At 37.9% G+C, this 14,270-nt stretch overlaps 1 protein-coding gene and 1 long non-coding RNA gene across 11 annotated transcripts in view; both read right to left on the reverse strand.

Moving 5' to 3' along the window:
- LOC122576431 (cordon-bleu protein-like 1) overlaps nucleotides 1-14,270 on the reverse strand; it is a 96,576-nt gene that overhangs the window by 28,075 nt on the left and 54,231 nt on the right. The gene's annotated exons all lie outside the window — the stretch shown is intronic.
- LOC122576433 lies at nucleotides 1,006-12,544 on the reverse strand. 3 transcript variants are annotated; one of them, XR_006319757.1, is made up of 3 exons: nucleotides 12,482-12,544; nucleotides 12,210-12,413; nucleotides 1,006-12,129 (listed from the first exon to the last, which is right to left on the reverse strand). It is a non-coding gene; the product is annotated as an uncharacterized LOC122576433 (long non-coding RNA). The 3 variants fall into 3 exon arrangements; XR_006319758.1 differs by having other exon boundaries at nucleotides 1,006-11,064; nucleotides 11,129-12,413; XR_006319756.1 differs by having other exon boundaries at nucleotides 1,006-12,413.

A 14,270-nucleotide genomic window follows, 5' to 3' on the forward strand; every position in this document is an offset into this window, starting at 1 on the left:
CCATAAGAATCAATCTCTATTTCAACAATTATAATTTAATAAACTCTTAGGAATTGATGCAAGGTTTTAATCGTCGATATTCGAAAAAAACGTGACAAATGTTAAAAATTAACAAGGCGTACAAAGTTGATCCATTGACCAAATTACAGAAAGAAACCAGACACATAGGATAATCTGTTGAATAGCATCAGACAGGTTTCTCGCACTTGTTACGGGCAAGTCTACCGAGGTCAGTTTCATTTTGCCTCTTTTTTAAAAATAACCTCTCGTATTTCCTTCGCCCGTTTTATTTTATTGCCCTTAACGATGTAGCGTAACGGTTTATGCTCGTTCGTTCCGCGATGTAACTTGGATATTCTTAACCCTTATTTAAACAAGAATTATATTCCATTCTACAGCAATAATTCTTCGTTGATTGGTGTTGAACATCGCCGAATTCTCGTTCTGGCCATAGAGAATTTTAATTGCTCAATTAATTTCACGGAAGGCGCGAATTTTGCGGTCGGTAAAACAGCTTTAATAAAACGGGAGAACGAATATTTCAAATACCTGCGCGCGCATTTCTAACCCGTCACGCTATAAATATAACAAAAAGATCGAGTAATAGTTTTTAATTCGGAATCAGTTGCAGGGGAATTTAAAAAGGCGAGGATCTTGATTTCACTGGTTGGATGAATTTCGTATTCTCCTCAGAACTTCCGCCTGTTTTACGCTCTTTTTGTGCGATGTTGTATGAAAATGGCTATGCCCTTGTATGTGGGACGGAGGTTCCACGAAAACGGACAGACAGACAGCGAGACAGACGGACGAGGACACGAACCTGACCTCACCAAGAACGAGACGATACAACTTTCAGCAGCTCGTAAAACAACACTGACGACCTCGAGGTGAAGAAGCTTCTTTGAGTTCACCGAACTTTCTCTGTTCTTCCTCTCTTTTTGCTCGGGCGATTCATATATTTACTGCCGGAAGAGGATAGGTTCGAGCAATAACGATAAAAACATGACCTTTTAAAACTGTAATCCTATATTTATTCACATTAACCAAAACCTTATTTTCATATAGCGCGATAAAAAAAATGTATTCCTACGTCTGAAGATCTGCCTGATAAAATTTCCTATAAAAATAATTATAACTGAAGATCCTCACGATATATATGTTAAATATTCAGGCATTAGACTAATTGAGAAATTTAATAAAAAATTAGGAACATAAGGGGCAGCTCTAATTAGTTGACTACCTAACCTGATTCAGGCAAGTCAGGTCTCAGTTTTAATCAATGATGGAATCCATCGTGGAATTAGGAGAATCCCTTTAGTCGCATTGAGCCTCTTAGCGTTATTTGTTCCCTACTGGAGAAGACTTCTATACTAATGACGGCCTATTTTCCCACATATTTTCCCACCGTTCACTTTCCTACAGGTCAAGCTGAGATTCGTTATCGCGAATCGATCGGTGGCCGACTGTAATAGAAACTCTCCCTACATTGTAACGATCGATCTCGCAGTGAATTTCACGACGGTATCGGTTTCAAGTTGATCTCGGGACGAGGCCACAAATCGCAAGTCCGTGTCTTTCACTGGACACGCGCCATTTTTTCTTTTTCTTTCTCTTTTTGTTTTACGAGTGTGGCAATATTTCCATTCCACTTAATTACGTTCCGCATCGATAGGACCGGCGTAAGTCGATACTCGTCTCGGTAATCGATCCGTGATCGCTTCGATTCCACATGCGCATGAGCACATGTTCGCGATATGTTAACTCTGAAGACTATCTTAGCAGGAAGCTCGTTCTTCTGTCCTTCGAAAGAACATGTTTATCTCTGGAATGCGAATGACACAACTACGTTGTGGATAAGAATTAAAAATATTATGTAGCGGATAACATAATATCGCGTTTTTTTTGTCGTTAACTCCAACAGTTAAAATACTCAGAATCTCGGTTTCCATAATTGGGTCACTGAGAATCCCAACTTTTACAATTTAACAACGGCAATTGGAAATCTAACCTGTAACTGGCTTTTAAGCAGGTACACTGTACTACCATTGTACCACACAATACAAAATACTGTTAGAGACAAATTGACGGTTTTAGACCATCTTTTAACTTGTCTACTCGATGCTGGTATTGGATATATCATATGAAGGTTGAAAGAACAGCTGGCTCAATAATAAGACTGACGGCACAATCTATTACAATTAGCATGTTTCGGTCTGCATGATACATAGTTGGTAGATAATCATGCCAGACACGTGCAAATCATTAAAGTTGGTCACAAAAGATGGAGGACTATGAATTGGTTCTTTTGTACTCTTCTTTCTTGGATTATATAAGCTTTATGTATGTTCTGTTACAATAATCAAGACTCAACCGGTATTATCTCTTTTATAAACACATCAAACGTAATTTTTGTTAATTGTAGGTTCTATAGAGAGAAAGTAGGCATTGGTGAAGCAATCTGCAAGAGGTATATCTTTCGATAATGCCAGGAACATCCTATCATTATGCAAAATAAAGACCTACGCACACCTGTGGCTCATTCTAATAAATTTCTTTTTCTTTTGTTTTTTTATGTATACCATTAGCTGAAATCGATAAATGTTGTATAAAATCTATAGAACAAGGAATTCTGTCCAACCCTCTCTTGTCTTTATTGGAAGGAGTAAATGGCCGTTTGACACCCAGGTTAAATACCGACGAAAGCTATTATTCGTAATTACCAAGGAAAAAATTCCCACCGGAGATTTCTCAAGCAAAGACCTCTCTCGATCGATCTCCGTCGTTTGCCTTTTTTCCCTTTTCGATCTTTCCACCGTTTACGAGCAAATTACATAACGTACGATTACGCAACACGCGTAACTCCAAAGAGGACGCGATGCACTTTGCCAATACGGCCCGGCTGTGATTCCTTTTTGTCATACACCGCCATCGAGTAATTGTAATCGTGATATCTATACGATTGTACGTTCTGAGACTCTAGTCATTACATTTCCCCCCTTCAGCGACTGCTGTCTTAAGATGCGAAGTCGTGACGATACATACTTTTTTGACAACGTCAATGTTATATAACGCAAATTCGCCAAACTTTTACAGCTTTCTAAACCTTTAGACTCAATACTCAAATACTTTCAAATGTCTAAACTTTCAGATTTCAAAGATTTCAAAGTTCCCAAAACTTTCGAATTTTATGACTTGCCAATTTTTAGACATTCCGATTCTCAAATTCCCAAACTTTCAGAATTCCAAATTTTCAAATTTCCAAGCTTCAAAAGCTTCTACTAAATCTCCAAACTTTCAGATCATGAGCTTCGTCGAACTTTCAAGCTGACGAATGTCCAACGCTTTCGCGGGCTATCCAATTTCTACGATTTCGAACTTCTGAATACTCGAAGCTCCAGGCATCACATTTTACCAACATTGGGCTTAATTACGGAATTAAATTTCCCCTTTCGACATGTCTCGCAATATCCGTCATCCTGGAACAGGAACTTACGGCGAAATCCACTTTTCCTGAAGACACTAATAATTCAAAATGACCAGGAATCAATTCTTAAGCGTCGCTTTGTAAGATTACAGTGCCTTTTCATCGAAGGCAGTACTTTTAGCGCTAATGGTTGGCCATATTACTCATTCTAATAACATTTAACTGGATCTGGTTTACTGAACGTCGACAAACTTTCTTGCAGGAAAGAAACGCGAGTGGCCATCGCTGCATGAAATACGAACATTCACGAAGTTACTTGTTGAAGCATGTAAGTCGACGTAATCGTCGCTTCGTGACGTAAGAGGACGTAATTTCGTCGAATAACGGTGTTTAATTTAATGACGCCATTAGGGACGATATATATAACGCGATCGTGGCGCTTTGTGTCTCCTCCATACTAATTCCTGCCACTTTTTCTCTCCGTTAGGCTAACATTTTTATCAGCCAATTATTCTGTTGCAATTGCCACGGTTTCGTGGCATCTGATTTGTTATAATGTAATGTACAGCGTCTGTTAAGCAATTCTGATTAGTATTGCGTGAAACGTATAACATAACTGATACGTTGCATTTGTTTTTACGATATGCGAGGTAAGCAGATTAATTATTTATCATCATATTAAAGATATCTACGAGCATCTATCCTATTAAAGGCGTTCTGTTAATGCAGCACTGCATTTATTTATTAATGTGAAATTTCTCGAGTCCCCATACATTAGGCTTTCCAAGTATTAGAATTCCAAAATATTGGGACTGCCAAATATTGGTGTTACGTCCGGTGACCCTTTACATAAAGCAGAATAATCCTAAGGAACTGTCATAAAACTAAGCATTTTTATTTTACCGTTAAGGCCCTTAATTGTTATGGAAGATCCTCAAATCGAGACGTTCCTTATGGTTATTGTCCAATCAGGTAAAAAAATGGGAAGGTCAGGTTTTTTCCATGTTCAGGTGGTGGGGCGAGCAACCCCTCGCAATAGTTTTCCTCTGCGACAACATCGTCACCAAACTTCACTGGTTTATCGGCCTTAGATCAGTCAACATCTTTTGACCAGACCAGTCAATGTTTTGATCAGTCATCAGTTGTAACTTACTATTTACACGTCTCTGAAAATACGTCTATACGCACGACGCGTAACTATTTATATCTACCAAATTGTTGGAATAAAGTATATATTATAACCTGTCACTTCAGTATTATAATCAGTCAACCATCTTTATTATCCTAATCGAACAATTGGAATTTCCATATATTAGAGTTCTCTCATTAATATTCCCGATATTCTCTAATGTTAATATTCCCGAATATTACAGCTGCCAAATGCCAATGCTCACGAATATTAGAGTTCCCAAACGTCAATGCTCTCCAATAATTGAGTTCTCAAATATTAATCATCACGAATGTTAGAGTTCTAAAATATTACAGTCTCTAAGTATTAGAACTCTCAAATATTAGAGGTCCCAGATATTAGAGTGCCTAAATATCAACGCTCCCGAACATTAGAGTTCTCAAATATTAATGATCACGAATGTTAGAGTTCTGAAATATTACAGTGTCTAAGTATTAGAACTCTCAAATACTAGAGTTCCCAAATATTAGAGTGTCCAAATATCAACGCTCCCGAATATTAGAGTTCTCAAATATTAATGCTCACGAATGTTAGAGTTCTGAAATATTACAGTCCCTAAGTATTAGAACTCGCAAATATTAAAGTTCCCAAATATTAGAGTGCCCAAATATCAGCGCTCCCGAATATTAGAGTTCTGAAATATTACAGTCCCTAAGTATTAGAACTCTCAAATATTAGAGTTCCCAAATATTAGAGTGCCCAAATATCAACGATCCCGAATATTAGAGTTCTAAAATATTAATGCTCACGAATGTTAGAGTTCTGAAATATTATAGTCCATAAATATTAGAACTCTCAAATATTAGAGTGCCCAAATATCAACGCTCCCGAATTAGCAGTTCGAGTTCGCAAATATTAATGCTCTCGAATATAAAAGCTCCTAAATATTCGAATCCCAAGTATTAGAATTCTCAAATATCTTTATAGTCACCAAATGTCTTGAATTTCTACATCTTCAAATTTCTCATTTTCAAATTTTTATTATTGGCTTCTAGACATTATGTTATCGCTTGCTACAAAATATGTCCAGATATTTTCAGTTACTAAATATTAATTGGAATTTTTCATTTGCAAATTTTCTACGTTGGAATATTCTTATAGGCACTCTACTGTGCTTATATTAGATTGCCTTAGTTGAATCGTGTTAATTTCTACAATTTCCAAGTAATTTCCTGGCACATATTCTGACCACCTCGAGCGTAAAAAATAAGTCGGCACTCGCTTCCTAACACGTTCTGGTTGGCTTCTTTTAACGAAAGTAACAGAAAACGTTTTATAGAAAATAAAATGTACGCCCATGGATTTATGTAACTCCCGGCAGTAGGTGAATCAATAATAACGATCCAGCCGTTCGTTTCTCTCGTTGATTACAATTGAACATAAACCTGCAACCAACACCGAATCGAATTTACAATTTTATACGCCGTTTCGTATCACGTAAGATCATCTTTCAGCGCTACAAATGGTTGGTTTCGGATTTCTAAGTTTCCTTCCAACTTACAAACTGTTAGATTCACAGCCATATGAATTTTCGAATCGCCAAGCTGCTGGAAATTTTAATTTCATATTTTGCTGTGTTCACATCCTTAGTCTTTTAAATTTCCAGTTTTCTAAATTTTCAATCTTTCAAACCTTCGATTCTGTCAAACTTTCACTCTTACAAATTTTAAATTGTACAATTTTACAAATTGTCAGTTTTTTTAATTTCCAATCCTCCGGATACTTGAACTAGCGAATTTTCAATTTTTCAGATTTTCATTTTCAGGTTTTCATTTTTCTACTCTTCAAACTTCCAATTCTTCACATTTTCAGCTCTATAAATACTTGCTTCCTTTCTCCACACAGTCGCTAATCAAAGGATTAAAAGATCGACGACGAAGATATTAGTCTGTTATTATATTTAAATTCTCTTAAGCTATGTAACACGTTGCGAAACGTTGTTGCGTCTGATATACAAGATATCCAATATTCTTGATCCACCTGTTGGTCCATCTCTTTGTAGGATGGGAAGAAACGTAGCGGAGGAATTATTTCTGCAAGAGAGTGCAATCTTCCTGCCTTTGATCTTCGCCATGAGCGATACTGGGACGGTATTAACAGGCAGAGAGACGTCCACAGTTCGGTATTTAATTTCTGTTCCTAGTTTAATAAACCTGTGCGAGCGAAGGAGCAGCAGCTATTGTTTCAAGAAGACGGTAATACACTTGCACAACTTCCACCAAGAAACTCGATCCCCGTCACAGGCTGTTCTCACCTCTGGGAACTCGGGCACAATTGTGCAGGAGCGTTTCTCAAGGAAGACTTTCCAAGTCCAGATCAAGGAGGTGGCGAAAAGAAGCCAGATAATCGAGAGCCAGAGTCTTCTGGTCGAGTCTTTTGTTAAGAATTCTCAGTTCTGACATTGCTTTTAGTTGATCTTAATCGTGGTATTATTCCAAAGACAGTTGGCAAGAATTGAAGTTTACTTTGTGTCTGCCACTTACATTTGTGCTCAGGACATTAGGATTTAAGAGATGTCCCTAAGTTTCATTTAATTTTCTCAATTGTTCAAAAGACCAAATATCTAATGCAATTAAAGAGATTCATTTGATTCCATCAGCAAAGCTCGTTACTGTTCCATGGAAGAAGTTGAAAGGTATTTCTTGTGTCTATCATTTAGGTCAGGACATTAGGATCCAAGAAACCCCCCTAAGTTTCCTTCAACTTCATCAATTGTTCAGTTGATTAAATGTCCAATACAATTAAAGAGATTCATCTGATTCGATGAGCAAAGCTAGTTACTGTTCCATGGAAGGAGCTAAAAGTTATTTCTTGTGTCTACAATTTAGGTCTGTGCTCAGGACATTAGGATTTAAGAGGTGCCCTTAAGTTTCATTTAATTTCCTCAATTGTTCAAAAGACCAAATATCTAATGCAATTAAAGAGATTCATTTGATTCCATCAGCAAAGCTCGTTACTGTTCCATGGAAGAAGTTGAAAGGTATTTCTTGTGTCTATCATTTAGGTCAGGACATTAGGATTCAAGAAACCCCCCTAAGTTTCCTTCAACTTCATCAATTGTTCAGATGATTAAATGTCCAATGCAATTAAAGAGATTCATCTGATTCGATGAGCAAACCTAGTTACTGTTCCATGGAAGGAGCTAAAAGTTATTTCTTGTGTCTACAATTTAGGTCCGCGTTCAGGACATTAAGATTTAAGAGGTGCCCCTAAGTTTCATTTAATTTCCTCGATTGTTCAAAAGACCAAATATTTAATGCAATTAGAGAGACTCGTTTAATTAACTGACCAAATTTCCACTACTACGGATTTATTAACAAAGAAGGCAGTCGCCTAATTGGGACACTAAAATTTAGAGACAAACCCTTTCTATTTAGAATTTCATTCTAACGCCAGAATGTCTGATCTATGTAACGTTATTTATTCGATATAGTGGTTGCTCCTGCTGTGTGATTCAATATGCTAAAGTCATGATCTTCCAACGTAGAAAATTACTAAGTTCACGGTGAACATATATTAATCGCTGAGTTCATGTAACAAGGTTGTCAGCAGCACAGTTACGTAGGATAAAACAATCGTCATCTATAAATATCTTAGTAACCAAACAATGGCACCTACACGCCTCATTAACATTAATCCCAGACAAATCAGTATTCTTAATGCGTTGCTCCTAACCTTCGGATTATAGTCTCTGTACTCACTCTGTACTCCAATAAGATTATTGCCTGCTCACGTTGCACGAGCTGAATTCCGACCCCATCATTAAAATTCACCGACAAAGGCATAAATTCTGAAATAGCAGTACCCTAAGTTTTTAAGCTGTGATGCCCAAGCGTGTGCATAGTTTGCTCACAGTTGAATCTGAACGTTGGAATTTTTAATTCACTTTTAATTCCTTTTTAAGTAGCAAGTGGAGATTTTTTTGACAAAAAGTCGATGCCATTCTTTTACAACTAGCATAAGTAGTATCAATAAGTAACACTTTCACTTAATTATCCATTTTTTTATTTGCTGCTTTTTTATTCTTTGGTCTTGGCCTCCAAATGTTCAAAAGATCTTAAGATTGACAAATATACTTTAGTTTCCGCTAGACTTGCAATTTGAACAGCAAATTGTAACTACTTTTTACGCATGACGAGTATACTCGTCGTAGCACGAAATATTGCCATTTCTTCATGACGAGTATACTCGTCAAAAACAGCTAACTAGGAAACTGTGTCACAAGGCGGATATACGTATTTGACATGTTATTTTCGAAGAAATATAGGCGAGGATCGAATCAAGACACCCAGTAGATCGATGCTGAACGAGTGCTCGACGTGTGGATAACCGGCCATATGTAAGCTCGAGATCGAGCTCAGGAGGGCAACGCCCCAAATGGCCTTGCTCGCGACCTCCTCGGAGAGAGCTTCTCCGGAGGCTGCTCTTCTACCTCACGCGCGCGCATTACACGCACACACAGTCGCAAGCTACATGCCTGTCTCACGCATTAGAAGAAGAGCAACGAGATCGTCATGGAGTACAAGGACTACCGGCGAGGATCGGCCATAGGAAGAACCAAGGTTTTAGGACTCAAGATTGAAACTGTAGAAAATTATTCAGAGAGCGAAGGTGATACATGGGTGGTACGTATTACGATAGTGAATCGTATAAGTGAGAATTGTATGAAAATTTGGAAAACAAGATTTCCAGATTTTCTGACTTTTATAGTTCCAGATTTTCTGACTTTTATAGTTTCAGATTTTCTGACTTTTATAGTTCCAAGATTTTCTAACCTTCATACGTCCAAGCTTTCAGACATGTAGACCATCAAATTTACGAGCTTTCAGACTTTTAAACCTTCGAACTTTCAGACTATGAAGTATCCAAATCTCCAAATTTCCAGTACTTAACGTTTCTGCATTTTCAAGCTTCCCAACTTTTAAATTTCCAGATCTTCAAACTTTCAGACCTTTAGACCATCGAATTGACGAATTTTCAGACATTTAATTCTCTGAAATCCCTTTGGAGACATTGAAGTATCCAAATTTCCAAACGTTAAGTCTACAGTTCCCAAATTTCCAAGCTTCTGGACTTTCAAATCTCCAAATCTTCAGCCTTTCAGACATTTATAAGATCTAAATCAATGATCCATCAGATTTACGAACTTTCAAGCTTTCAAATCCCTAAATTCTCAGGCACTGAAGTACAAGTCAAGTTTCTAGATTTTCAATCCCCAAAATTACCAAATGTCCAAGCTTTGGACATTTAAAGTTCCGCGCTTGCGTATTTTCAGACTCCCGAATTACCAAATGTTCAGACTTCCAGGCCCCTAAATTGCCGAATTTTCAGACTTTCAAATTTCCGATCTCCCACGCTGTTAAGTTTCAGAATCTTCCAGGCTACCAGCCCTCCAAATCTTCAAACTCTCGGAACCACGACAGGTGCAAGCCTAAAGTTTTACGAGTCAAGGATACTATCATAGATTAATGTTCAGAAATACGAAAAGAAAAAAGAAAACAGGGGAAGAGAAAATGGGATTGGAACAGAACCGAAAGACGATCCATCAGAACTAGAATCAGTAAGTGGAAACGAGCAAAGGACAGCAAAGGACGAAACGAGGTAAAAAGAGAAGCGAGACAAGGTAGGAGGAGATGCACTAATCACGGGAGCATCATAAATACGTCCAGATTCCATCTTTGCTCTCTTTTCAGTCCCGCCGTGTCTCGTCCCTACAGGCAGGTCCCTCGATAACTAACGACATGGGACTGGATGGGCAAGCTAACTAGAACAGCAAGATTTACTAGTCTGAACAAGAGGCGAATAACTTGGAATTTCAGAAGATTTTACCTGACTGTACTTGGACGCACGAGCAACAGGAATGTTAATCAAGTCAATCATCTCTGGTTCACCTTATTACGATCATTTTGCATGGGACGATCAGAGCTACCTAGCCATTCCGCAGGATAATTCGCCAAAGTAAATGGCTTTTTTAAAGATAATAAAATTATCTACGCTGGCTGGACTCTATTATTAAATAGAAAGTGGAACGACTGATATTGATCCAGAATTGTCAGACGTCTCTCAACTTCGTCACATCGGATTAGACATATCAGCCATTGGATCTGGTGGCTTTCTCTTCAATCGGAAAAACCATCTTTCAATATCCGTCATTTAAAGAAAAAAGCTTATCACACGTACACCATAGAATCGCGGGTCTACAATTTATTCAAACCTTCTTGTTGCAATTGCTGCGTTTATGGAGATTCTAGAAGCAGCCGTTTTCTACCAACAGATCCATCCTTGTTTCTATAAGATTCTATCGAACGTAGGTTGGTATTGAAACATTCCACAAGTTCACCCACGTAATTATCTGAAATCCGTCAGACGAACCAATCTCCATCGTTCCAAATAGCATTCCAAGCGCTTTTTCCAAGAGAACCGTGCTCTCTCTCTTATCCGTCTAAAGTGTCTGAAGGAGGAACGATTACCAACACGTGGACCAAACGTGACAGCTTCCACGCAAACTTTATTACCTCAGTCCAGATAACAATCCCTGCTGATTATCTTGCACACATAGAACGTTAACTGTACATGGAACCTATAGCAACAGCATTCTGACCAGAGATGCGATTTCTCAATCTGAAATGGTAAAAATGGTAAGCACCAATGTCCCTCCTACTGCATATGATTTTATTAATATTATTTTATATGGACTAACGGTGCTCTCCAATCGGACTATCTGACACGATTTACAATTAGAACACAGTGAAAGAACGACAGACATGGTTCTGACTGTAAATTGGTTCTGAAGAAAAGAAATATGACAGAATGTTGAGGATACAGATTCATTTAGATGGCACTTAAAAGGGCGATGTAATTTCTTTAAGAAGAAGCCACAATTGTCAATTTTTGATCAAAGTTTAAAGGAATTTAGTTCAGAGGAGAACCTTTATCATGAAGAAGCTTCAACTTGTCGCCCTTATATGTCATTCATCAAACTTAAGAAAACCAGGAGAATAGCAATAATAAATGTAGCAAAGAAAGTAAGAGAAGTGTATTGATCGCATGAGCGAAAAGCGAAGCAGCTCTAGCCATCCAAGGATAAACTAAAATTATTTTGCCAGAGATAGTCGAAATAAAAGTTTAATTGGCATAGATAAAAACTATCCGATGCATTTCCTGATGCAACCTGTGCACACACGATTATGCAAGCTGGCTGTGCAACGATTCCTTTCCCCTTCTCGTAAATCCAACTCTTCCTGATTCTGTTATATGCCAGGAATTATGCAAACATTCCATTCGCAACACCGTGTCAAGCGAACGAATTTTTTCCCCTTTTCCTTTCTTTTTCCAATTTCAACGTTTGAATTTTAACTTTCAACGCCGGTGAGGAATTTTCACTTTTGCTTTGTGAAATTAAAAAAGAAAGAAAAAAAGGAGAGGAAAAATGCAGTAGTTTCCTCGATTACTCTCCTTTTGCAACGTTCATTAGTAGCCCAAGTGAAGGTAGCGCGACCATTAGTGGCCCGACAAACTAGAAATCATCATTATCATAGTCATTACGATTTCATGGATTAGCTTGTCCGCCGGTAAACTGGTTACTTTGTAACGCACGTTAAAGGTCGCTTGAAACGTCAATTGCTTCCAATCAGTTAATAACAGCAACTATTGAGTTAGCATAAATCTCTCTCATCCATTTTTCAGGGTCTATCATCGTCCAACAATTATCCTTCCCTGTCCTGCAGTAGTAATTAATCTTGCCAAGAGTACTTGATGATTCTAATCGTGATACTTCCTTCTTACAGGCTTCAATTATATCTAATCCAAATATAGATTAACTATTAGAACCAGTCAAGTTCAGTAATGCTCCTGACAGTCAAGCTTACCTTGAAAACTCATGTTGTATAATATCATATACAGCAATGTGCAAAGGTCCTTGGTCATCTATGGCAGTGATCATATAACGACTATTAACTATACCAGCTATTTCAAATTGATCGGTATTTCTTTAGCAAACTGCCAATAACTCTCAACTTAGCTAACTTTAAACCTTTATGTTCTCTAACAAAACCAACGTATTATCAGATTGTAGGAAACTTCAGACTTCTGCACTGAGAAGATACTGCTACTCAAGACTTTCAGTAAGCTGTGAGTCTCATGGTTGAAGACTGCTTGTAGAAAACACTGCAAGCACCAAGAAACAACTTTCTCAGGGAGAAAAAGCCTTGTGCCTTGATGTAGTCCAAATTCATGAAAGAGGTAAGTGTATCTGTAGAGAGATACCTGTGGCATCTTTAACTATAAAGAAAACTGAATGTCTCGTTCATTTAGATTTAGATACATGGCATAGACGAAAGCCATAAATACAATTATCTAGTATCCATTGATACTTACATCTTTCTTCATTTGAGGTTATGACACCATCTTCTAGCATTATCAATAACTATTTAGAAAGGAACATTGCATTTAAATTCTACGCTACGGTATTCTCATTGCTATGCAGTAAGTTTCTCAATCAATAAAGGATTTTTTCAATTTTTCAATTTTCCCACTTGCAGTGTTCTCTACGAGTCGAACATCCAGGTCAGAGACTGTAGGCTGTACTGGACCGACAATTAATTTTGGCTCGATCAATGGGCTCCATAGGCCTCTTATCTATGCCGGTAGCTTTCTTCGGTGCGAGAAAGTGGACTGGACTGGCTCGCAAACTAATCTATATCGCACTTCTCCACTCCCACGACTTTCGTTCGTCGACTGAAAGATCGTTGCATAACGATAGCATGGCACGCAAAAAGTGCAGTAAAATCAGGAAATACCTCGAATCGCAAGTACAGTGAAATTTTCCATATCATGACTCGATAATACACAGACACACAGATACCTAGACCACAAACTGATCTTCAAACGTCCACCTGATAGTTTCCTCTGTTTCATTATCATTATATTAGATACCTATCATTATATCGTTATACCAGATACTGATCATTATGGTAGAAGCTTTGCCGGTTTGGACAAGGTGTACTTTATACTTCAGGACTCGACTTACCTGCAACAGAGAAAAAAAACAGAATGATAAGTTAGCAGTGGTCCGAAGGATGGGCAAACATTGTTGCTAATAGCGGCAGTTCGCAATACACTGACACAAATAATATTTCTAATGCAAGGGGAATTTTTAAAACAGCCAAAATTGCTGGCGCGAGTAATATCTCTGAGGACCTAGGAAACCGGCAATCAAACACTGATCATTCAGACATCAAGCGTGAATCGTAACATGCCAACCGCCTAATCACCTCACGTACACAGAGCTAGGGCTAATTTGTGGAACAAAACAGACCAAAGTCGGAACAGCCAGAGTTGATATATGAATCTACTGCGCCACAGGTCTACACGTGTGACTAGAAAGATGGCCTTCTTAATCTATTATAATTTTCCCTCTGTTGATCTAATACAACCAAATTCGTCATAATTAAAGCAAATGATCTTGACAAAATCCTTGCTACTAGACTTCCTCAGCAGATGTGGCTAGCAAGATGATCTTCGTAATCTACTTCAGCCTACATCATTCTGCGCAGATTCATCATAATTAGAGCAAACGATCTCTTCGCTAAGTCCTTGCCATTAGATTTAATTACATCAGCCTACTTTTCCCTAAATTCATTACAATTAAACCAAATT

This window comes from Bombus pyrosoma, linkage group LG16 (genome assembly GCF_014825855.1).
Source record: "Bombus pyrosoma isolate SC7728 linkage group LG16, ASM1482585v1, whole genome shotgun sequence".
Lineage (NCBI taxonomy): Eukaryota > Metazoa > Arthropoda > Insecta > Hymenoptera > Apidae > Bombus > Bombus pyrosoma.